At 32.8% G+C, this 24325-nt stretch overlaps 2 long non-coding RNA genes across 3 annotated transcripts; both read left to right on the top strand.

Annotated features, from left to right (window-relative positions):
• Positions 1 to 5926: 5926 nt before the first annotated feature.
• On the top strand, positions 5927 to 13657 carry LOC133175446 (uncharacterized). 2 transcript variants are annotated; one of them, XR_009719287.1, is made up of 4 exons: positions 5948 to 5996; positions 10488 to 10704; positions 12984 to 13080; positions 13601 to 13657. It is a non-coding gene; the product is annotated as an uncharacterized LOC133175446 (long non-coding RNA). The 2 variants fall into 2 exon arrangements; XR_009719288.1 differs by lacking the exon at positions 10488 to 10704 and having other exon boundaries at positions 5927 to 5996.
• Positions 13658 to 13659: 2 nt separating this feature from the next.
• LOC133175445 (uncharacterized) lies at positions 13660 to 23276 on the top strand. Its single transcript, XR_009719286.1, has 5 exons — positions 13660 to 13705; positions 22078 to 22261; positions 22445 to 22564; positions 22667 to 22765; positions 22864 to 23276. It is a non-coding gene; the product is annotated as an uncharacterized LOC133175445 (long non-coding RNA).
• The last annotated feature ends 1049 nt before the right edge of the window (positions 23277 to 24325 follow it).

Here is a 24325-nt window from a genome sequence, read left to right as displayed (position 1 = left end):
CCTTTTCTTAAAAAAAATGTTTAGTAAATAAACATATGTAAATATTTTACTTAAAACAAGTGAATTTGTTTTAGTGTTCTTTTATCTGTTTGTTTGGTTTTTTTTTTTTTTTAGTGTTTTTTATCTGTTTTAAACAATTCATTTTAAATAATGTTGCCTTATCTAATGAGATTATTTCATCATCTCTAATGAAATTATTTCATCATATAATCTCACATTTTATATACCAGTAATTTGACTTTACCAGAACTTCCCGAAAGTTAAGTTTATTTGAAAGAAAGAGTTTGACAAAATATATGGAGATAACGAACAGTATTCAAGCTGTGATACAATTGCAAAATATTCAAGAGAAAAAATAAAATTCTTTCATATTTGCTTAATATTAAAGAACAAGTAATTAAAATAATTGTTTGCTTGTTTACCATCCCTTTGAAAATTTTTCTCTCATACTGAGATGCCACCACTTGCCAGTGGAGGGCCAAAAATTTAGACCTGTGCACCCATAAGCAATTATGGATCTTTTTCATGCCAGCGCATACTATGAAACAGAAGCTCGGTATATACTGTCATCCAAAGGACCTGTCCCCATGTCCTGCAATGAGATTCGAATCCGCAATGTAAGCTGCGACTCCAGAGCAAATGCTATAACCACTGCGCATACTATTAGTAATTACAAAAGATAAATGTGAGTTAAATGGAAAGAATTTTCAAGCTTTCTTTATGCAAAAGGATGGGAGCAAAATAAATCAACATTTTTAGACTAACATTTTGGTTGGCTTTCAGTTTTCAGATTATTTCTGCTGCTATATAGTTGAATCTGATTCGCCGAGAAACATTTGTTAAAAAACACTATTACCCACCGAATGATGAAGTCATGCCCTCCGGCATAGCAACAGTCAACAATGCTTCATGACGGGTGATATTCCAAAAATAGTGACTGCGCAGAATTTATGCATGCAAGGTTCACTTTTATATGTATTAGCAAAAACATTCAGCATAATATAATAAATACTGCATGAAGTTGAGAGTAACATTGAAAATTTTCACCCCAAGAAAACCATTGTCAACCGAGGCTCAATATCCTGAATCCTTGGATATCTTGAAGTTCTTTCTCAGTAATATAAAGTTTGAGATTGTATTATATAAATACTGCATGTAGTTGAGTGTAACCATGGCAACATTGAAAATTTTCAGCCTTAGAAAACCATTGTCAACCGATGCACAGCCGAGGTTGACAATGGTTTTCTTGGGGTGAAAATTTTCAATGTTACCCTCAATTGCAACTACATGAAGTATTTTTCATATCATACTGAATGTTTTATACAAATACACAGTACAGTGAGTCGCCCGCGTGGCGCAGTGGTTAGAGCGCCTGCTCTAGATTCGCGAAGTAAGGAGTTGATCCTTACGTCGCGGATTTGAATCCCACTGTGGGACGTGGAGACCGGTCCTTTGGATGAGACCGTATAAATCAAGGTCCCGTGTCGCAGTAGGTGCTGGCACAAAAAAGATCCCTCACTGCTCAAAGGCCGTAAGTGCAGAGTATAGGACAAAATTTGCAGCTCTCCACCGGCAAGTGGTGGCGTCTCCATATGAGTGAAATATTCTCGAGAGGGACATTAAACAACAAACAAACAAACAAACAATCACATTACAGTGAACCTTGCGCGCATAAATTCTGCAGAGTCAATATTTTTTTGGAATATCACCTGTAGTCAAGCAATGTCGACTGTTGCTATCCTGGAGGGTGTGGCTTCATTATTCAGCGGGTAATAGTGTTTTTAACAAATGTTTCTTGATGAATCAGATTCAACTAATTTACATGAAAGTATGATATTAAAAATTATGACTCAGTCGGCCTTTAATCTATCTAAGAGTACTACAATAAGTAAATGTTTGGGTTTTTTAATACATATAATACAATACAGAACAATGTGTTTGGATATAGCAAAGAGACAATCTCATTTATGCAATATGTTGTAAAAATGACAATTTAAAAAAAATATCTTGGAGTGGGGGGGGGGGTGGTCCTGAATCTGCCACTTTTAATGTACCCCAAAGTGGTCAATAAGTCACAACTTACTTAGGGAAGTCATTGATTATTAGTCTGATAATTAGTATGGGTTAGGAATTAACAAGACATATAGTATAGATTGAAATAGCAATACCTGCTTAACTGGGTTAGCAGAATAACAATGAAACTCCAAAAATTTTAAATACAGTCAAACCTTGATATCTAAGGATTCAAGATATCCAGGGCAAAATACCCAAAGAATAAGGGTTTGGGACTTCAAAATCCCTTTCAACATATCCATGATATTCAATATATCAGTGTCATGGATACTGAAGTTCAACTTAAGTAATTATTGCTTGAAAACTTGATATGTTTATATGCATATACACTATGCATATATGCATATGCACTATATGTTTGCACTATATATATACACAAACTAATTCTCATTAATTAGGAAACAGCAATATGTTGTTATACAGATATCATGATTTATCGAGTTTGGTGATGCATTGAATTCGCACATTTTAGGGTAAATACAATGTACAGAGCTACAGTTTATTAGACTTTTTAATAAGATTTCTTGTCGCCTGCATGACGCAGTGGTTAGGGTGTCTGCTCTAGAGTCGCGGAGTAAGGAGTTGATCCTTACGTCGCAGGTTCGAAATCCCACTGCGGGTCGTGGAGACCGGTCCTTTGGATGAGACTGTATAAACCAAGGTCCCTTGTCACAGTAAGTGCTGGCTCGAAAAATATCCCTCACTGGCCCTGAGTGCCAAGTATAGGTCAACATTTGTAGCCCTACACCAGCAAGTGGTAGCATCTCTATATGAATGAAAAATTCTCAAGAGGGACATTAAACAACAAACAATCAATCGATCAACAAGATTTATTAACTGGAATGAAATCTATAAGACATCAGGCCTAAGGAAAAAAACATGCTTGTATACATGTACCATTACTTGCTAATAAAAAATAGGGTTGATAGGTAAAATTTTGTTTTTATTTTGTTTAAATTTTTTTTATAAAGGCATAAACATTGCAATTCATTTTTTTTAATAACAATTTGAAATTTTCGCAGAAAGATTGGAAATGACAAGGGTTAAAAACATGAAGAATGCTGAAAAAAAAATTTTAGGGAGTGCCAACTCACTTCGACATACATGTATCCCTGTATTTGAGATATCAGTGTTTTAGATAACAACCTTCATTAAAAGAAATTAAAATCTATAACAGGACATGAATGCCTTACCCAGGATAAGTTTTGATGAAACAAGGAAAAAAGCATCAGGCTTCTATGGTTCAAAATCAGAGTAAAGGAGGAATGATGAGGTCAAGGTCAAAGGAAACTTTATAAAGGTTTGAAGTATTATGACACAGTTGAATAACTCTCACCAATTTTGTGTTATTGTACGTTTGATAGAAATATTATGAATACTTTCTTTAAAAAAAAAGAGCTGTAACTAAAATAAATAGTAAGATTAATGATTAACAAAAGGAACAGGTCATAATTTGGACACAGTTGAAATGTTATCACCAATATGTGTCAGTGCAAGTGCATAGATAAAAATAAATTAAAAGATTTTTTTAAGACTAAGCTACATGCAAAATAAGGAATAGCGAGGTCAAGGTCAAAGGGAAGATCAAGATAAAAAAAATTGACATAGTTTATCTCAGATATGTGTATAGATAAAAATATCTTGAATAATTTCTTTGAAATTGAGCTAAATGCAGATTGAAATAGTTGGGTCAATATCATAGGGGTCACAATAAAAAATTCAGGACACATTTGAATACGTCTTACCAACATGTGATAGTACACTGTATGTGTATTTGGATAAAAAAAAAGTTCCTTTAAAACTGAACAAAATGCAAAATGAAAAAGCTAAGTCAAGGTAAAAAAAAATGGACACATTTGAATAGTTCTCACAATATATCATTGTGTGAATTTAGATAAAGATATCTTGAATACTAAGTATTTCCTTTGAAAATCAGCTGAATGTTAAATTCAAGTGTAGTAAAGTCAATATCATAGGGATAGTCAGACTTTCAGAGGATTGTTGGAAACATGCATTAAATTATAATTATTTCTGATTTAATTGTAATATTATTTTGTTTAGTTTTGAGGATAGGGGAGTCATATTCAACTTTTTCTATTATATTGTCAATTTCTATCAGAGCCTTCCTATTTGTGGATTTTTTTATGCACTGTACAGCAAATACCTGACCATCCTTAGATTTATTTGCAACTTTTATGAGACTATATAGCAGGCAACACATGTTTTTTTCTTGGAACACTCTAGATAAACATAAGTATGTACAAGTAAATATTTTTTGGAAAGAATTTTCAGCATAATGTCATGAACCACAGAAAGCATACAAAATAATGCAACATCTGCTTAATAAGTATATTTGGCTTCGTATTCTTAATTACTAGGATAATTTGAATTGCAATATCAATTACATTCAAGTTTCCACAAATTTATAGTCCATGAATAAGAGACTAGGCAATATTATTCACCAGAGTGGGACCAGTGCATAAACATAGATTTATAAAGTCTTAAATAAATTGGTCTCATACCTTCCACTGCAGTGAAAGAATATATTTCCCGTCCTCATTTTGTATGAAAATTAAATCAAAGTAAATTAAAGTTCATAAATACCCCTGTACATATATACAATATAATATGACCTTTAAATTTCTCCTTCATCAGCCATGTTGAGGCTGTTATATAGATGGCTACTACTTGAAGGGTACAGACTCCATTCAGTTGCAAAATATTTGGTGATTTCCTTTTTTAAATGAAATAATTTTGGGAATTTTAAACGTGCATGATTTTGGATATCAAGCAACCTGAAAATGTTTGAAAGTTGTATAAAATCTTACTTGACCATGAGATTTTTTATTTCTAAGGAAATATGACATGCATTGGATTGTTTTTCTTGTAATTCTAGCAGGGATATATCCACTGCAATTCAATCAAGGATGTAAAGAGATTTTCCTCTGGTAAATTGTATTCTATACATCCTCAGAGGCTGAAGCAGCAAGCTAACTTGTAATACAAGATTTGTTTGTATAGCAAGCCAGCTGGTGTAATTTAGTATACATGTACTATGTACAGCTTGAGCTGAAGGTAAAATATTGTGATGTCACAAGGCATAGTTAAAAAGCACTGGGGCCTTCTGCACACATGTATGGAATACAACACAGAGTAAATCCCCTACACCCTTGATTCAGCCTCAAGGTGTATGGAATACAATCCAGGGTAAATCCCCATACACTCTTGACTAAAAGTATATTATATGCTTCTAACATACTGTCTAAATCTTAAATGTAGCATACTTTCTAAATCTAAATTGATTAATTAATTTCCTGATAATTTGATTATATTGATTAATTTGACAGTTTTGCACTGAAGGCCAGGTCTAAATTGTTTAAAAACTAGGAGGAACCTGTGATTTGAGGGTTTATTTCATGGATTTGAATAACTACATGTATTTGAGTCTTTTCTCAATTCATAATAAAATCAGGGACCTTTATTAGGAGGGTGTTCGGGGGGGGGGGGGGGCGCCAACTCCCCTGTTATAACCAAAATTATTCGTATAAAGATTAAGAAATTTTTATATTGTTGTTGCTAATTGCATTTATAATTTGTGTCCCAGGCCCTTAATCTTTAGACACCCTTCTGGATCCGCCACTGCCCTACAGTTACTGAGTTATATAGATTATGTATCTAGGGTCTTTTGTTGTTAAAATGACTTGTCCCACCCTAAAATGGCCAAAATAAGTACCTTTGCCATCATACTTTGCAACTGTCCCACTCTAAAAGTCATAAACATTGCCTGCATATTACAAGATTTTCACTTTTCAGAAATGTGCTGGTTACCGGAAGTTCACAAGAACCAGTCAAGCGAAGGTAACACCCTACAACATGAACATGAACTGATCACTGAGACTGCATTGCGTATGAAAGACAGTTTTGTAAGTATTTGTAAGCTTTAAAGTATAAAAATCTTCTCTTTTTACTTTTGAAGATGGAAATTTAGAAGATGCTTGAAGTTCATCGTATGTACTGTGAACTTTGGAAAGTTGTCACTTAGTTGAGAAAATTCGAACTAGGTCAGTTGTATGTGTCAATTTTTCGGAACGATAATCTTTATAGTGCCCGTTTTATTCATTTTTTATACACGTACAATGAACACAGTTGGGCCTGCATTACAGTCTATCCTTGTTTGGGATTGGGAAACACAGAAAGGTTACAGTGTCTGTTTAAGGGTTTTTGGTCAACTCGTAACCAGCCTCGTATGATCGTATCTAGGTCAGATCTCCTCCTACAAGTAAGAGCCTCGGTTAAACGTCCGTACGCTCCTTATATACCTCGGAGCGCCAAGTCAAAAGTATATCGCCGTGAACCTCTAGCATGTTGAGTAGATCAGATCAAACCCAATAGGTCAAGTCATATTAATGAAACGACAAAATTCAACTCGTAACCAGGAGAATTGTTACAAGCTGACTCCCCTATATAAATTGATGACAACTCATAACTTAACAATATTAACAATTTATTACCTCTTCTGAGGTCAACATGGTGAAATACGGACCCAAGACTTGGTCTACGAGGTTAACTGACCTGACCATAGATAGAATGTTCTATCATTAAAATGATAAATGTCCTACGGACCCTGTTCAACGATAGAATGCATTCCGTGTATTGTCCATGTAGCAAAGAAAATATGGGAGATAACTCTAACTTTGTGCATTTACTATGAAATATCCCGAGAGTTCTCAATGTCAACATCTTGTGTAAATTTGAAACGAGTAAAAAATGTTGGTGAAAAAGTGTTGAATTCTTCCATTATATGGATTAAATTTTTAGATGAAAGGTATTTACAGTCTCAAAAGGTTTTTTATGATTAATTTGACTGTTATTTTCAATGCAACTTCATTAATTTTCTCCAAAATCATTTCCGAGCGATTCTGCAATTTTCTGCTATATTATTGGTACATGTATATGGGAGGGATTCTAACTGTAGTGAGGGCCTGTCCCAAGACACAGTTAGATTATTCTAATTAACCTGACCAAGGCCACGTAGTGGCCGAGGTCATGTCTGGTTAGCAAGTCGGTCATGTCAAGGGTCCTTCTTTTCACCATGTGGAACTCATATGGGGTATCAATTGTTTTACAATACCGATAAGAAAATTATATATTATACACTTGAGTGCATGATATTGCATTACATTACCAATGTTTTTTGAATGGGATCTTGATTCGCTAGTGAAGTTGTTTATGCTGACTTCTGCAAGTTATGTTAGTTTTTGCATCATGATTTACTGATTAAAACAATTTTTGATTGACAGTAACATGCATTAAATTGTTATGCCCTGTTCACACGGAGAGTTTAATTCGCAGTAAATTAATGCGAAGTAAATAATGTGAATTAAAATAATGCAAATTAAATTGTGTTCACACTACAGCTAATGCGAAGTAAACTAATGGGAATTAAAATTTTATTTCTACAGTAAGGCTATTCAGTAAGGCTATTATGATGTCATTTTCAAATCACGTCGCCTTATGCGCAGCAAACCCATATTACATTCTGTCATAGTCTCTATGCACATTTCAGTGATTAACATAATTTTTCACCAAATTTTGCAATTCTCGGCCGATCAGGGGCATGTGTTGATTTAACATGTTTAAGTGATTCAAATTAAGAGATAATTATGGGATATTCCAAATTATTGACTCAACGAAATTGAGCCTATGATATTTTCTGAAAGAAGAACAGAGGCCAGTATATATATATAATTATAATAGTAACTTGATCCGAAGAGCCGTATCATGTCAAGTTGACATGCACGGATCATCAGATCAAATCAGTTTGATCTGATGATCCGCGCCTGTCAACGAGACGTAATACGGGTCTCAGGATCAAGTTACTGTTATAATGATAAATTTATTATATACCCCTTTACAACTAGCAAAATATAATAAAAGGAAACTTTTAGGATCAATTACATAACTTTTATCCATTAAGCAAACCATTTTATCAAGGAACTTTTTGATCCGTGAGAATAAAAACAGCATTTATCTGTGTCAACTCAAAACCATATATGTTTGTATGTTAACATGTTAAGATTTGAATTGCCTTGGGTACGACTTGACTATGGCCATATGGCATTGGGTGGCAGGGGATAGTTTCATACTATAGATTAGTACGCGCTGTCAAATTTCTTTAAAAACTGAGATATCCCCTGATTGATGTGATATTTTATGTAGAAAAATGAATAGAATAATTATGGGATACATGTACATGTGCAGTGTAGCAGAGCTTGCTGAGAAAAATGATGTGCATCATGTAGGTATCACTCTGATGCTTAGCATATATAGAGTTGTAAATGCGAAACTAAGACATTTGGTCAGTCGCAGAGGAAATTCAGCTGAAAAGCAGTGGTGTGCATCTCAGAGGGAAGGTGAATGGCCCCAGATCAATTGGTGAATTTTCATTAGGGCATGCATTGTTCTACAGAATACTGGCTGTTTTATCCTGCTCGCTCGGGAATGGGATGGGCTGTATAGGTGCGACAGCAGCCCAAATCTTGGAAAAACAAGCCAAAATCTTTGGAGACCTCCAAGTGCATTTTTGGTACATGTGCACTTTAATATGTAGGTTACATGTTATACGTTGACACATTTTTTGAGCTATAGATATATGAAGTGCAATTAATTAGCACCCAAGAAACTGCCCCAAACTATGATCTGTTTTTATTGACCTCATGCATATGCCTACCCCCTCGGCACATGTTTGGCATTGAAAAGAAAAATTATCCCCTGCCACCTTGATAACAGATATGTGGAAATAAATTTTCTGTTTTTAGAACTTCATGGAGATTTGTCATCTATTACAGCAAGTATTTAGAATAAAATATATTTAAACCAAAATCATTTTTTAATGCCAACTTTTAGAGATCAAAGAGCGAGCCTAGATAATTAATTAGAATTTGTTAGTATGGTATTTCATTGTACATTTAAGGCCATTCCAAGTTTTTTCAATGTTTAGCGTCTGCGTGTGCCTTGGATTTTTTGACATCCCTTGACAAAAAAAAAAAAACAAACAAACAAACAAAATCAGGAGTCCTGAAATTGTTTATTCTGGTCGATTCACTGAATTCTGTCAATTTCTCTAAGTATTTGTCTACAATATGCCATATTTGGAATATTTTAAGCATTTAATACCTTGATTTTGCTGAAGATTAAATATTTCTACGAGAAAAATAGATTAATGGAATCATATTCTTTGAATGACATCATTTTTATGGCTATAATGACTTGTGTTTTACTTTTTGGTTTGTGTGTTTTTTGCGAATAGGTAGGGAAGTATTTGAAAGATGGGTGGATGCTAAACATAGAAAAAACTTGGAATGGCCTAAGGTAATATTTTCCATATGCATCAATTTCATAAATCTGTGGTGCAGCCATGCAAAATGACTTGATATTTTGGAGTTAGGAACCACATCAGAGGAGAAGTTTGTTGCTTAGCCAGTGGATGTCAATATGTTGATTGGTGGCTCTGATTTTATTAGGTCACCTGAGTCACTCAGGTGACCTATTGCTACATGTATCTGTTTTCATCCGTCGTCGTGCGGGTGTGCGTCTTGCATAAACTTTTTACATTTTCAACTTCTTCTCAAGAACCACCGGGCCAATTTCAACCAAACTTGCAACAAAGTATCCTTGGGTAAAGGTAATTCAAGTTTGTTCAAATGAAGCGCCACACCGTCTTCCAAGGGGAGATAACTAAGAATTAGTGAAAAATTAATGGCATCTTTTAAAAATCTTCTCAAGAACCACTGGACCAGGTAAGATGAAACTAATGTGGAAACATCCTCAGGTAGTGTAGACTCAAGTTTGTTAAAATCATAACTCCCAGGGGTAGGGTGGGGCCACAATGGACGATCAAAGTTTTACATTATTGGAATACATAGGAAAAATCTTTAAAAATCTTCTTCTCCAGAACCACTGGGCCAAGAAAGATAAAACTTACGTGGAAACATCCCCAGGTAGTGTAGATTCAAGTTTGTTCAAATCATGACCCCTGGGCAGGGGTGTGCAATTACAAAAATTAGTTACTAGCCTGGGCTAGTGGAAGTAACAAAGTTACTAGCTCGAGGTTGACAATCGTCACTAGCCCATTAACTACCGGAAACAATACATGTATAAGTATAACAAAAAGGTAAAAAAAAAAAAAAAAAATTTAAGTTGAAATAAATAAAACAAATAATGGTTTCCACTATGTTATTGTCAGGTACTTCTCCCTATTTTTATTGAATATAATTGTGACAGTCACTGAAACGACTGGCGATAGCAACACACAATACATATATGTTGAAAAGAATTAAAGATTATGATTTTACAACAAAGTTAATTCGTACATCAATTCAGTCGATGTAAATATACATATACTTTCGTTTCAGATTTACTAGCCCGACAGGCTAATGCAGTATAGATTTATGATAGCCCAACCTCTAAAATTGGTAGCCCTGAGCATTGGGCAATGGTAATTGCACACCCCTGCGGGGGGCAGGGCGGGTCACAATGGGAGATCAAAGTTTTACATGGGAATACATTGGAAAAATCTTCTCCAGAACCACTGGGCCAAGAAAGATGAAACTGATGTAGAAACATCTTCAGGTAGTGTAGATTCAAATTTCTTAAAATGATGAACCCCGGGGAGGGTGGGGCCATAATGAACAATGAAATTTTTACATTGGAATACATAGGAAAAATCTTGAAAAAATTATTTTCTCAAGAACAGCAAAGCCATGATTGGTTATATTTACATGGAAGCATCCTCAGGTATTAGAGTGGGGCCACAATTTATGATCAAAGATTTACATATGAATACATAGGAAAAATCTTTAACAATCTTCTTCTCAAGAATAGCAAAGCCATGATTTGTCTTATTTATATGGAAGCATCCTTGGGTAATGTAAATTCAAATTTGTTCAAATCATGACCCCCTGGGGTAGGGAGGGGACACAACAGGTGATCGAATTTTAGTTAGGAATATATATGAAAGATCATTTAAAAATTTTCTTCTCAAGAACAACAAAGTCATGATTAGTCATTTTAATACAGAAACATCTTCAGGTGCTGTAGATCACTAAATTTTCGGGACACTTCATTTTCGCAAGATAGTCACTGACTCCTTATTAGCGAAATGTGTTTGCTGTATATAATCTTTAGGAATACTAAGATAAGTGAGAATGAAATTTTCACGAGCACACTGTCTCACGTAATTACGCAAAAATAAAGTTCTTGTGAATAAAAAGTGTTTTACAGTAGTGTAGATTCAAGATTATTCAAATTATGACCCTCGGGGGTAGGGTGGGGGCATATTAGAAAATAAAACTTATAGGAAAAAAATCTAAATTGGGGACAGATTAGAACTTAATTTATGAGTTGTTACTCAATATTAGACTAATTATTTCGAAGATCATGATCATCCTATTTTTCTTGCTTTTGGGCAACAAATTAAGGTTCTATCAGTTTATTTTATACTCTATGGATCCTCTATGGATTATTGTTTTATACTCACGTGACCGTTAAGGCCCTTGGGCCTCTTGTTATATGATACATCATGGATATCATTTAATTTCGATGACGAATACCAAGAGTGCAGACTGCAATGAACTTACAAACTAGAAAATCAGGCTTTCTTGCATTTCGTGGGGTCAGCCAAATGGCACAGTGCACATTTTACACTAATAAAGTGGCTATACAAGCTATAATTTGGGTCCATTAAAAATGAATTTGTAATTTTTTTTATTTGTTTACCGAATAAAATTATGAAAATGTTGTAAATCACACTTGAAATTGAACATGTGATTTAGATGGCAAATCATAATTATTGATTTTCGTTTGTGTCGGCATCCCGGTTAAAGTTTTAGGAGCAAGTCCATTCTCAAGTAACTATAAGCCGTACCTGGACCCAACTTACATGGATGATGCATCTAGGGATGGACAATACTAGACTTGCTTCAGATACTGGATCTGACCTAAATTTTTCTAGATGAGTGACCAGGTTAAAGTTTTTGGAGCAAGTCCATGCATTTCCAAGTAACTAAGCCCTACCTGAACCAAAGTTGCATGGAGGATGCACCTAGGGATTGACACTACCAGACTTGCTTTGGATGCTGGATCTAACCTTTATTTTCCAGATGAGTAATTATTAGCCTTACCAGAACCAAACTAGCATGGAATGATGTATCTAAAGATGGACACAAGAAGACTTGCTTTTGATGCTGAATCTGACCTACATTTTTCAGATATGTGACCAGAGTAATGTCTGGAGTAGCTCTATCACTATATGACATGTTATGACTAAACTTGCATGGATGACGAAACTAGGGATGGACACTACCAGACATGCTATGGATGCTGGAACTGACCTACATTTTCTTTATGAGTAAACAGTTTAAGTTTAAAGTTTTTGGAGCAGGTCTATTCCCATGCAACTATTAGTCCTACTTTAACCAAACTTGCATTGATAATTGATCTCGCACAAAATTGGTACAAGATTTACCTTACTTATGGATACACATGTACCATTCATTGAGCTTTGTAATCTTTGATTACCTATGTTTATATGTTTTAAAAAAAACTCAATAAACAGTTAACTTTTTTGTAAAAAGTATCACTAGTCAACCAAGAAACTTGTTTTCCCTTAGATCCAACACAAGTTTTGGTGGTCATTTGATTACAGGCAAAGAATTGATTAAAATTTAAAAAAAATCTTCTAATATTTGGTCGATAAAATATTTCAGGAGGGATCATTTCAATGACAAAACAAAAGGTTAATGGTTTTCAAAAGGGTGTCAATTTCATTTGTTACCCTCCAAAACAGGCACCATTTATATAGTATGTTATGAATTAAAGCTTATGTATTCCCTGATCACATCTATTTTCAGAGAAGACGAATGTCACCTTCGTCAGAAGCAGATTTTTACTGCCAGGCTGGCTTTGACCAAAAAGGTTTTGAGATCAAATTTATATCAGACTATAAAAGTAAGTTTATATTATTAATTTACTCTCAACATCTGTGGTTTTGTTTTGTAAAGTGGATGGATGTAGAAAGAATGATAATATTGCTTGAATTTCATATTTTTTCATTACATGATTATAATTTTATATACTCTTAATTTATAGTTTTGTGCAAAAAAGTTAAAATCCAGATTGATCTGTATTTAAATTTAAGTTTGTATATTTTTTCCAAAAAATATTTTTTGTATAATTTTTAACATAAATGATGCTTAAACAAATTGGAAATACTGGGGCTGATTTTAGAGCAATCCCCTAGTTACAATATGATGTCACACAAAGACACATTTAGAAGAAGACTTATACCTGGAAAATAAGATCTCAGAATCTGAATTGATAAATTTTTTTGTAATATTTTGTGTCTATAAGTAAGTCTTTTATTGAACCTATTTGACCAAAGTGAGCATCGTGGCCCATGGGCCTCTTGTTTGAAGACAGTTTTAATTTTTAAAAGGTGATGTTGAATCTAAATGCTTTGATGTTTTAGACATCCAAATGGCTAGCTCAGATGTGGAAGTGGAATCGGACCCTTTTAGTTGGGAATTTAATGGAAATTCATTTGACAGTGATGATGATGATGAGATTAATTCAGGTAATATATATAAATATAATTATACAAGTTGCACTACCCAGTCTGCTGTTAAGCTAATTTCATGATATCATAATGTCAAAAAGAGGGATTTAATATTTATCATGTTTATTCACATGTTTTTGGACACAAACTATTTTTTGAGGCGCATCCCTAACAGCAATGTGGCCTCATTGCAGTCAACCCCCATTTATTTCTTTTCAATTACTGCGGCGACAAAGGACTCCACAATATTGATTCTAAATACGCCATTGAAAATAGAGCAAATGTATATTGACAAGTTGGTGATATTCATTGTCTATTTTAAATACCAAATAACATAAAATCTCACATATATATGTTGTTTATACTTTGAAAGCAACAAAGATAACAAAAAAGAAACAATTACAAAACAAAACAAAAATAGAGAAAGAGAGAAAACAACAACAAACAAACATGTGCTATGCGGAGTAAGATCTATTTACATTGCAACAGCTCTTGCCATAAATTATTAGGCCTTGTAATACGACATTGCTTGTACGAATATCTGAGAAAAATATACAATAATTTTATTTTATAAAACATCACTAACAGTAGGAACAAGATGGTTGTTTTTATAGAAGTAGAAGGGATATCATTATTTTTTCACTTGATGAAACGAATAGTAAGATGTTCAACTGAATAAATTTTTGCAACAAGGGCCACCTTTCGCAGTCAAGACGAACTCTAAAAACAGCATGAACTCCGAAAACGAAGTCTTTGGCTCCATCATGCATTGCGGCAAAATGGCGTCCGATGTAAACAAACGATGGATTGTCGTTCGCTTTCTTCAAATATACGGCTGCATAATGGCTGTATTTAGTGCATTGTGACTTGACTTTAATTTTGTTGAATGGATAATTATATTTATGAAATTACTCGAATTCAATACTGCCGGTAAGAATTATTTTCTTATTTGATTTATTGTCTCCTTGATTTAAATTTTATGTTGTTCCTACGATATCTAGGTGCTTTTACTTGTTTTTGAAGACACCCAGCTTGTATGTATTTTAATTAGAAAATGCGCATTTTTCACTACGGAGCAGAGATATTCACAGGTTTATATTTAGAAGACATGTTGTGACCTTAATTTCTAGAAGAGTGGTTTTTAAAGATTTCATTTTGATAGCTAATAGTTTTAAAAATGTTTTCATAATAATATCTGTTCATATGTGATAAAAAAAAATCGGTAAATAACCATGGTAAGAACTTACGCGTTTTATTCAGATGTCGTACACAAATAAGAATACCGGAATGCTAATATATGTGTAAAATTCAGTCAAGTTTTTAACAGTTACAATATGTATTGTCCCATTTTGCATATATATCCCTTTTATTATGCATATTTACTTCTCAAACGTATCATTTTCTCTGTAATTGACCTGACTTCAAACGTCAACTTTGAAAGTAAATATCTCCTTTTTTGCAAATAAAATAAAAAATCTGACAAATACGATCTCTTCCGAAGTCTTTTATTTAGCATTTCTGAGTACTGGCATAATTGCCATACTTTCCAAAACTTTGCACAGACAGTTTTTGTAGACCCATCATTTTTGCCGAAAAATCGCTATTTTTTGTGCGTGTGCGCATGCGCGGACTCTATTTTCGGAGTCTTTTTCAGTCTCAATTTCTTACTTCCGGAAAAGCAAAGCTGTTTTTGGAGTTTGTCTAGACTGTTTTGGGAAAAAAATTCCACGAGGAAGGGTGACACGAAACAGTGAAATGATCGGTTTTTGGTAAAATGTCAGTTGAGTATGATAAAATATCTGATAAAAAATTGCAATGACAGTGGATTTCAATTTATAGGTTTACTAATACCGTATAAACATAGACTTTTTGAGTTAATTTTATCGAAAATATCGGAGGAAACGTGTTTCATAGTATACCGTATACCACTCCCGATTGGTTTTTTTTTTTTCAGTCCGAATTATATAAACATTTCATGTATCCCACTATGGTTTACGTATTATGTCATTTTGATTGATAAAACTAGTCTAAGACAAAGTATTGATATTTAAAAAAAAAATGCTCATAATGAAAGAAACAGAAAAAATTCAGATATGAAATTATATAGAATTATTCAATAATCATTCATTTCTAAATTCTCGTTCATTATTTCATCTTTCTACTATGTTTATAATGAAAGAATAAAAAAAAATAAAAGTATAATTAAAATCAATTATAGATTAATTTAAATATCAATGAATTATAATTGATATATCAGACTATCTTTAAAAAAATGTTTGTTTGCCCTCTTCCAACCGACTAAAAAAATGCCACAACTCAAAATCTTTTTTTAACCTCAAAGAAATGATATTTTTAATTTTTATTTTTATTCCTGATTTTTTTTCGTTCCCTCAAGATGTATGTCGAATTTTTCTAAGTAAAAAAATTTCAGTTTTCTACCTTCAGTGCGATGCGTCTCTCAGGCCTTCAGGCCTTTGATTTTATGTAATGCCACCATCAGTATCAATACTTCATAAAGATAGGCTTCACCCAGTCTGACTATTAAGCTAGATTTATAATAAGGTTAAGAACAAGGATATATTTTCATCAAGGAGCAGAGGTCTAGCTTCCATTTGTTGCAGTGTCTCCTAAATTGTGCACATCATTGAAGAACCATTTATAAAATTTTCAAATCAATCAGCCAGAACATTGTTATAGCAAACATGCTTAAAATGAATTTATATGCTTACATTGAAGTGATTTCCTTCCCCATAGATTTAAAATTGTTGTAAATGGAAAGTTTATGATTATAAAGAATTAAATATTTTGGTCCCCGGCTCTTTGCTATTGTAAGCATGTTTTACTGTATTACTCCCTGTTGTTTGAATAATTAATTTATCTTTATTTTGTGTGATGCCATTTTAACCATTTCTACTAGTGTTGTCAACGAGTACCTGGTTAACCGGTTAATCGGCAAACAATGCGAGTATCAGATAGTAAAACTGCTACTCAGTTACTCGGATATATAGACAAAAGTAGAAAAGAAATGTTATTTTGTTCAGAAATGAATGTACACCTCTACCATTTTATTTACCGTTATTTAACGTTAGACTTGATCTAGCGTTTCACAAACATGACCGATTTGTTTTGATAACACTTAGTTTTCACAGCTTATCTAATCAATGGCTTTGATTGCCAAGCAGTATACAATGTAGAAAACCTGGGTTAATTATAATTACCTCACTTATACTGTGCTAGTCCGCAGTACAGGATTAATTTTAAACAAGATGCCTCCACAGCCATCAAAAGCATAGATTCCGAAATGTTTTAAAAGAATTTAAATCCGAAAGGTGTAAAATATGTAAAATGAAATTAACATACACAGAAACGAAACTAAAGTAAGATTATATTTAGGACATCCGCAAAAATTGCCAACTATTACAGGATATTCAAGAACAAATTCATTTAGAAGCTTTAATTTGTCTTTGTGTAATTAAAAATAAATAAATGAAATGCATCTACAGTGCATTTGCGTTTGATATTGGCCAGTATGTAAATGTTAAACATGGAAATTGTAATGACGTTACATATATTACAGTTATTATTGAATACATACCATGAGCAAGGATGTTTAAAGGTCTATAAAAAAATCCATCCGTGTAACTGTTTACTTGATCGGAAAAGTAAGCGAGTAATCGGTTACTAAAAATTGTCCGATTTGACAACACTTATAAGTATCAACACATAATTATAAGATTGGATACTGCTCGGTTCGGATGGCCAGAGTCATTTTTATGAAATAATTGAAGACATATTACTGGCATTTTGTTTTTCTTACATTACTTGAATTCTTGGTTGCCTACAACAAAAATATTTAAATTGATATTTGTAACAGAGATTTAATTTGCAAATTTAAAAATAATGTTACAGTAGTTAAGAACTGGAATTAGTATAAAAGTAAGAAGAACTGGTATACATTGCTAACACAATGAAGCATCGGCAAAGTATTGAAATTATGAAGAATAAGAATCAGAGTGAAATGTATTGAGCATGGATATGAAAAGAAGTGACATACTGTTATGAATGAGATTGAGTGGCCTCTTGCTTTTACTTAAGGATTTTCCAAAACACTGATTGATTTGTATTTGAGAATAAATTGTAGGATTCTTATGAGATGCAAATCCAATTTAAAAGCTTCATCAAATTAAAGACAGACTGAATTATATGTCAAAAGAATGTGAAATGGCATTTCATTTTGAAATAAAAACATGATTTCAACTCAGAAAAACCAATGGGGTACAAAGTAAACAAACTGGATTGACATACCTAGATTCTCTCTAATGGTTAATACATGTACGTTTAATTTGGGATGATTATTTTGATTCCATATTTCTTCTATGATATGCATTATAGATAAGTCTACTAAACATGTTTTATAGAGTTCACTACCCCAGGAGGTTAAATATTATGATTAGATATTATATTGTGTTTTTTGGTTTGTTTGTTTGTTTGTTTGTTTGTTTGGCGGGGGGGGGGGGGTTGCTGTTTACCAATCTCCTATGCAGAGTAGTCGTTCGTTCCTCTCTCACACCTCTGCAATGGGCTCGCGTCAAGATTTTTGACATAACGTAAAAAACATAATATTTCAAGGATTATTTCTTTATTATTACTTTCATTCTGAATGAAATATATTCATGTTACAGACATACATTTTTAGGGAAAAAAATATAAATTTTGCTATTTTCTATTCAGGGATATACTTTCATTGTTTATAATACTAGTTGAGCCATATATAATTTATCCATAGTAGGAACAAGTTGATGATGAATTTACTGCAAAGGAAATGTAGTTTGTTTTAACATTGCCAAATCACTCATTGTGTTCATAGTTAAGTGCTAGGTATTGCAAATTAAAAATCCTATTACAATACCTTGGATACATTGCAATATTAAATTTTGTATTGAAATATATTACAATATAACATTATTTCTATCTTTTTTGTTTTTTTTTTCTTTTTTCATCAAAGACAAAACATGTAGTATATTTTTTTCCTTCATTCCATAGCAACATTGATGTGAAGCCAGCAATTTTTTTCATGCTACGTACAGTATCTAATAATCTCTGCATTAGTCACATACCTCAGTATTTGTGTCGATGTTTTGAGTTTCTATCTTTAATTTTAAAATTTATCACGCAGATGTAGTGAATTTCCGTGTCAGAGGACAATAATTGCACACGTAGTGATTTTCCTTCCCAGAGTATATTATTTACACACACATGTAGTGAGTTTCCTTGCCAGAGTACATTATTTACACATATGTAGTGAGTTTCCTTGCCAGAGTATATTATTTACACAGATGTAGTGAGTTTCCTTGTCTGTTTAAAATTATCACACACATGTAGTGAGTTTCCTTGCCAGAGTACATTATTTACACAGATGTAGTGAGTTTCCTTGCCAGAGTACATTATTTACACAGATGTAGTGAGTTTCATTGCCAAAGTACATTATTTGCACACATGTAGTGAGTTTCCTTGCCAGGGTAAATTATTTACACTCATGTAGTGAGTTTCCTTGCCAGAGTACATTATTTACACATATGTAGTGAGTTTCCTTGCCAGAGTATATTATTTACACACACGTAGTGAGTTTCCTTGTCTGTTTAAAATTATCATACACATGTAGTGAGTTTCCTTGCCAGAGTACATTATTTGCACACATGTAGTGAGTTTCCTTGCCAGAGTACATTATTTACACACATGTAGTGAGTTTCCATGCCAGAGTACATTATTAACACACATGTAGTGAGTTTCCATGCCAGAGTACATTATTAACACACTTGTAGTGAGTTTCCTTGCCAGAGTGCATTATTTACCCACATGTAGTGAGTTTCCCTGTCTGTATACATTTATCACACAGATGTTGTGAGTTTCCTTGCATTGGTTTATTTTCATTTTCAATCAATGTTTGGAATCAGCTTCTAGTGTTTCAATGTTATCGATTATAATCAGACACCAGATTTCTACTTTACAAAGCATAATTTTGAAATTTTAAATTCAAAAGTAATGAGAATCTTTTATCAAGTATATTTTTAGAATCTACACACCTAGCTTAATTAAAAATCAAAACAAAAAATAGGGGTTAATGTGCTTCTCTTGGTGCTATTGAGCATTTAGTTTGACTTTTTTGCACTGTAAATACGTCTTACACATAAATCAATTTTTAAAGTTTTTCCTCCAATATTTTTTTCAAATAAATTATGGGAACAAACACAGTCTTATTTCACCTTGAATATATAGGTGTATTAAAATTTGTGACAACAAAAAATTTTCAAATTACTTTGCAAGTTCAATTATTTGACCTTTTTGCACTCAGAAAATATTTTTTTGGCATTAAAAAATTTATCAAGCAATAAAATATCTTGAAAGTAATGACATTTTACTGAATTTAAGAAGAATGGTTAAAAGTATTTTATATATTCAGAAAAGAAAATTAAAAGTGGGGGTCTGTGATGTTAATTTTTAGATATTACCAAAATAGTGCTAATTTTAAGCTTAATTTAAATTACGGCTATTTTTTCTGGATTTTCACAATATATTTGCTATACTTATCAAATATAATGATAGAATTCATGATATTTTATTTGATATATAATTTAGGACCAGCATAAAACAATTCATGGCTCAGAATAACTCTGTGTGTAGGCTGCATGGAAAAATAGGAATCCAAACTTAGCATACTTTAAATACTTTGAAAGAGAAAGAAATGATCATTTTCTTCTAAAAAAAAAAAACCTTCCGCCACAAAATATACTGTATGTGTGCATAAAATAGTGTATTCAAAATTTAGCGAAATCACTGGGTTTTGAGGTGTTGGCGACATCATGAATTAGCGCTATAAATGTCTGTACCATATATTGTATTTATAAATGATTTCTTAGTGATATTCATGAATTAGGGCATTGTTGTCTGCACCAAGGGCCCCCTAAAATATGAAGCCTGCTTTTTTAAGTACACATACAGTAGTTCCTCACTTAATGCTTTTGGTATGGAATTTAATCATGGAGTTTTAACTGAATGTATTTTAATTGGTATTGTAGAATCCAAATTTATTGTTAGAACTAAAACATTATGCAAATGTGGAAATATAGGTTAAGACAAAAATCTACTCAAAAGCTCTGGAGCATTTTACTTCTTCTGGAGAACCACTTAGCAATTTTAATTTGTTTAAATGAATGGTGACCAACTTTTCAAGGAGAAGTAGCTATGAAACAGTGAAAATTTGATTCATATAAAAATCTCCTTTTTATAAACCATTGAAACTTATGTGGAAGTGTCCTGACATGGTATAGATTCAAGTTTGCATGTTCAAATCTGACTTAATGGGGTAGGTGGAACCAGTATGGAATCAATATTTTGTTTACATCAACATATAAAAAAAATGTCATAATAAGATGCGGTCATAACATGGTAGTTTGTTCAATTGTCTTTTTGTAATTAAAAATAAATAAATGAAGTGCATCTACAGTGGGGTAGGATAGGGCTACAATGAAGGATTGAAGTTTTTCATTGGAATGTATGTCACAAGAGGACATTGATTAGTGATATTAATGTCCTAGCTGTTATCCTCAGAAAGTGCTGTACAATTTTTTTCCCAATCATGGTTCCTAGAGGTACCCGTAGAGTGGCACAACAATAGTGGATTAAAGTTTTTTGTGGGAATATAAAGGAAAAAAAATGTTTAAAATAAAAAAGAAATGGAATTTTTTTTAAATACAATGTATTTTGTGATAAAGAACAAACAGCAGCATTTTTTTTCTTCCATAACTGGTACCATTGAACAGAGCCATTCCACCAAAAATGTTAATTATTCCTAGTTTGAGAGCATTAATATTTTTCATCAAATTTTGAATTCGTCTATTTTTATGAGGAAAAAATTGTAAAATGCTAAGTTCAAGATCTTTGGGATTGGTATTTTGACTACTTTGTATGGACATTCTTTAAATAGTGCACTGTGCACAAATTTGGTTGAGAATGCACATTTAGTTAAGTATTTTAGTATATCCCTATTCGTTCAAGCTATATATACTGTCCTGTCTGTCCACTTTATTTTGCAAGTCATCTAAATATTTAAGTGGTAGCCAAAGAAATTCATTTTCAGGTGATTGATTAGTTTTTGTAGATGTGTATGAATTTTGATCTCTCCCCTGAAGCTAAGCTGAAGTGAAGTGATAATTCTGTTGAACATGAATTGTTAGATATCAAATGAATTCCAAACTTTAAGACTTCGTTTCAATATGAAGGGATATGTTAAGATTCGAGCATTGATTGGTGTATACAATTAAAAGAATGTCTTTGTGCTTGCATGATGAACTGGGTTGAAAAATTTTGAAAATATTAAATGTTTCACTCAGCTTGTTGTGATCCTCCTGGACATCCAAGTGTTTTCGACATTGATGAAGATTTTGTCAATCTCTCTCTTGGACCAAACCAAGAAATGATGGTTTTAAGAAGATTATAGGATATGTCATAGAATACGAAGACCCCACCACTGGAGGCAGGCTAATGACTACCCAGTAGATGAGTGTGTTTATGAGGGTGAGTAACTGATTACTTGTTGACACATGTATCTTTCTTATGAACTAGTAAGTGGATTTACATGTCCTTTTGTTGCATGTAATTAGTATATTATGGCTGAAAACTGTGAAAAGATGTTTTACAAAAGTGATTCTTGAAATTTGTTTTGTTTACAAAACTTGAATTTGAGAGTTTTTTCATCAGTGAAGGGATTAAAAAAGGACAAGGAATACAACTTCCACATACAGGCCAAGAATCTTGAAGGTTTTTAAATCAGTGAGTCTAGTGATGTGATTGGTCCCATAACTCCCAAGCCCAAATACAGTAAGTATATTTGAAAAAAATTATAACATTTTAAAAAACAATTACCATATTGTACTTTATTTCAATTATTTTTTCTTTCACGTTTTTAAACTTTTATTTTAGCCAAGGTTTTGCCACCTGGTGTACCAGAGGCTGTCAACAATTCTATAACTTATCTGAAATGGGAACCACCTAAACATAATGGTGGCTGTAAAATTACAGGTACTAATTTAAAAGTAGAATAAAAAAAGGGAAATGTTGATCTCTGTTCAAAACCACATAAACACTGTAGCAGTTGATAATATTGATTATCTTTGTAGACTACCTTGTAGAAGAGAAGTTTAAGGGAACAGAGAAATGAGTACCCCTGCACTGACCCCTCTTTACTGTCACCGATCTTCCTCAGGACTCAGAGTGGGAGTTTAGAGTTACAGCTGATAACTTTGCTTGAAACTGTGAGCCCAGTCTGTGCTCACCAGCATACAAAATCCAGGAGAAGATTGGTATGTTGTCAAGTTAATAAATGTATCGTACACTATTATGGTACTAGAAAAAAGATTTGGAGGTCAAATTAAACCATAATGTGTATTTTCTTCTCAAAGCCCATAATACTCTCACTTTACTGGTCAGGAGCTGAAATTTATGTGAAAGCTTCCTGATGTAATAAAGATTTTAAATTGTTCAAAAAATGGCCTTTGAGGTAGATGGGGCCACAATAGGGGATCAAAGATTTACCTTGAAATATATACATACATTTATGTACTAGTTAAAATCTTTACAAATCCTCTTAAATGCGTGTCTACGAGAAAACCATGCAAAATCCAAATTTTATTATGAAAGGCATTGTGATCATTTTGACTGATTTTATTGTTTCTGATTAGCATCATGTGTCCTCTAATAAATCCCAGTATCAAAACTGTCAGGTACCTTTGGGGATCCCTATTATAGCCCTATATTCTATTTTTAGCACATTTTATGAAAATATTTTGAAAAACACCCATAGATTAAGAGAAAAAAATTGCAGGAAAAAATGCATTTTCATTCAAATGTTACATATTAAATAAATTTAAAGGAAGTGCTCTAACTAGAAATATTTTATTTAATTTCATTTATCAACACTGATTCTGTAAAAGTGGGGTCTAAAATTAGATTAAATCAGTGTGTTTAAAATACCACTATCTTTAGAATGCTGTAAAAACCCAAGAAACGCTTAAAACATTATAAATATCAGTTTAATTACAAAAATCCTTCAAAATCAATATATAGTTAAAAGGAATTTGGTTGCAAATGGCATTATGCTAATTTAAAAATAGATTGAAGTTGGCTGAAACTATTAGAAAAATTATCTCCCTTAGTGGAACTCTCCTTATTTAAAGGAATTAAAAGTGTGATGTCTTAATGGCAGACGAAAAGATGAAGTGTTGATTTGAGGACAATATTATGATAAAAGATCTCTAGCTTTGTTGAAAGATTGTAAAATAGATTCAGCTGAATATACAAGGTATTTTAAATGCAGCACATAAGACATTTCTGTCCGTGAAACGCTTCTTATCGTTAACCATCTTGAACCATACAGCTGTTATGGGACTTGGACAGTCTAATTTCTGTAAACATACCTACATGTACATGTATGTGTCAAACACAGAAATATACTTGGTCTACACTGGAAAAGGAAAAAAGAACATGTTGTCACCCATACCTGATAGGGGAGACGCTATTATGCAAACCCGTTAACCGAGAGGGTCAAGCTGAATGAGGTTTTGGCTTTGGAACTGGTAAGAA

Source organism: Saccostrea echinata, unplaced genomic scaffold (genome assembly GCF_033153115.1).
Source record: "Saccostrea echinata isolate AGI-Se365-2 ecotype Australia unplaced genomic scaffold, CSIRO_AGI_Sech_v1 ptg000062l, whole genome shotgun sequence".
NCBI classification, from domain to species: Eukaryota; Metazoa; Mollusca; class Bivalvia; order Ostreida; family Ostreidae; genus Saccostrea; species Saccostrea echinata.
This window is presented reverse-complemented; position numbering and strand designations above follow the sequence as displayed.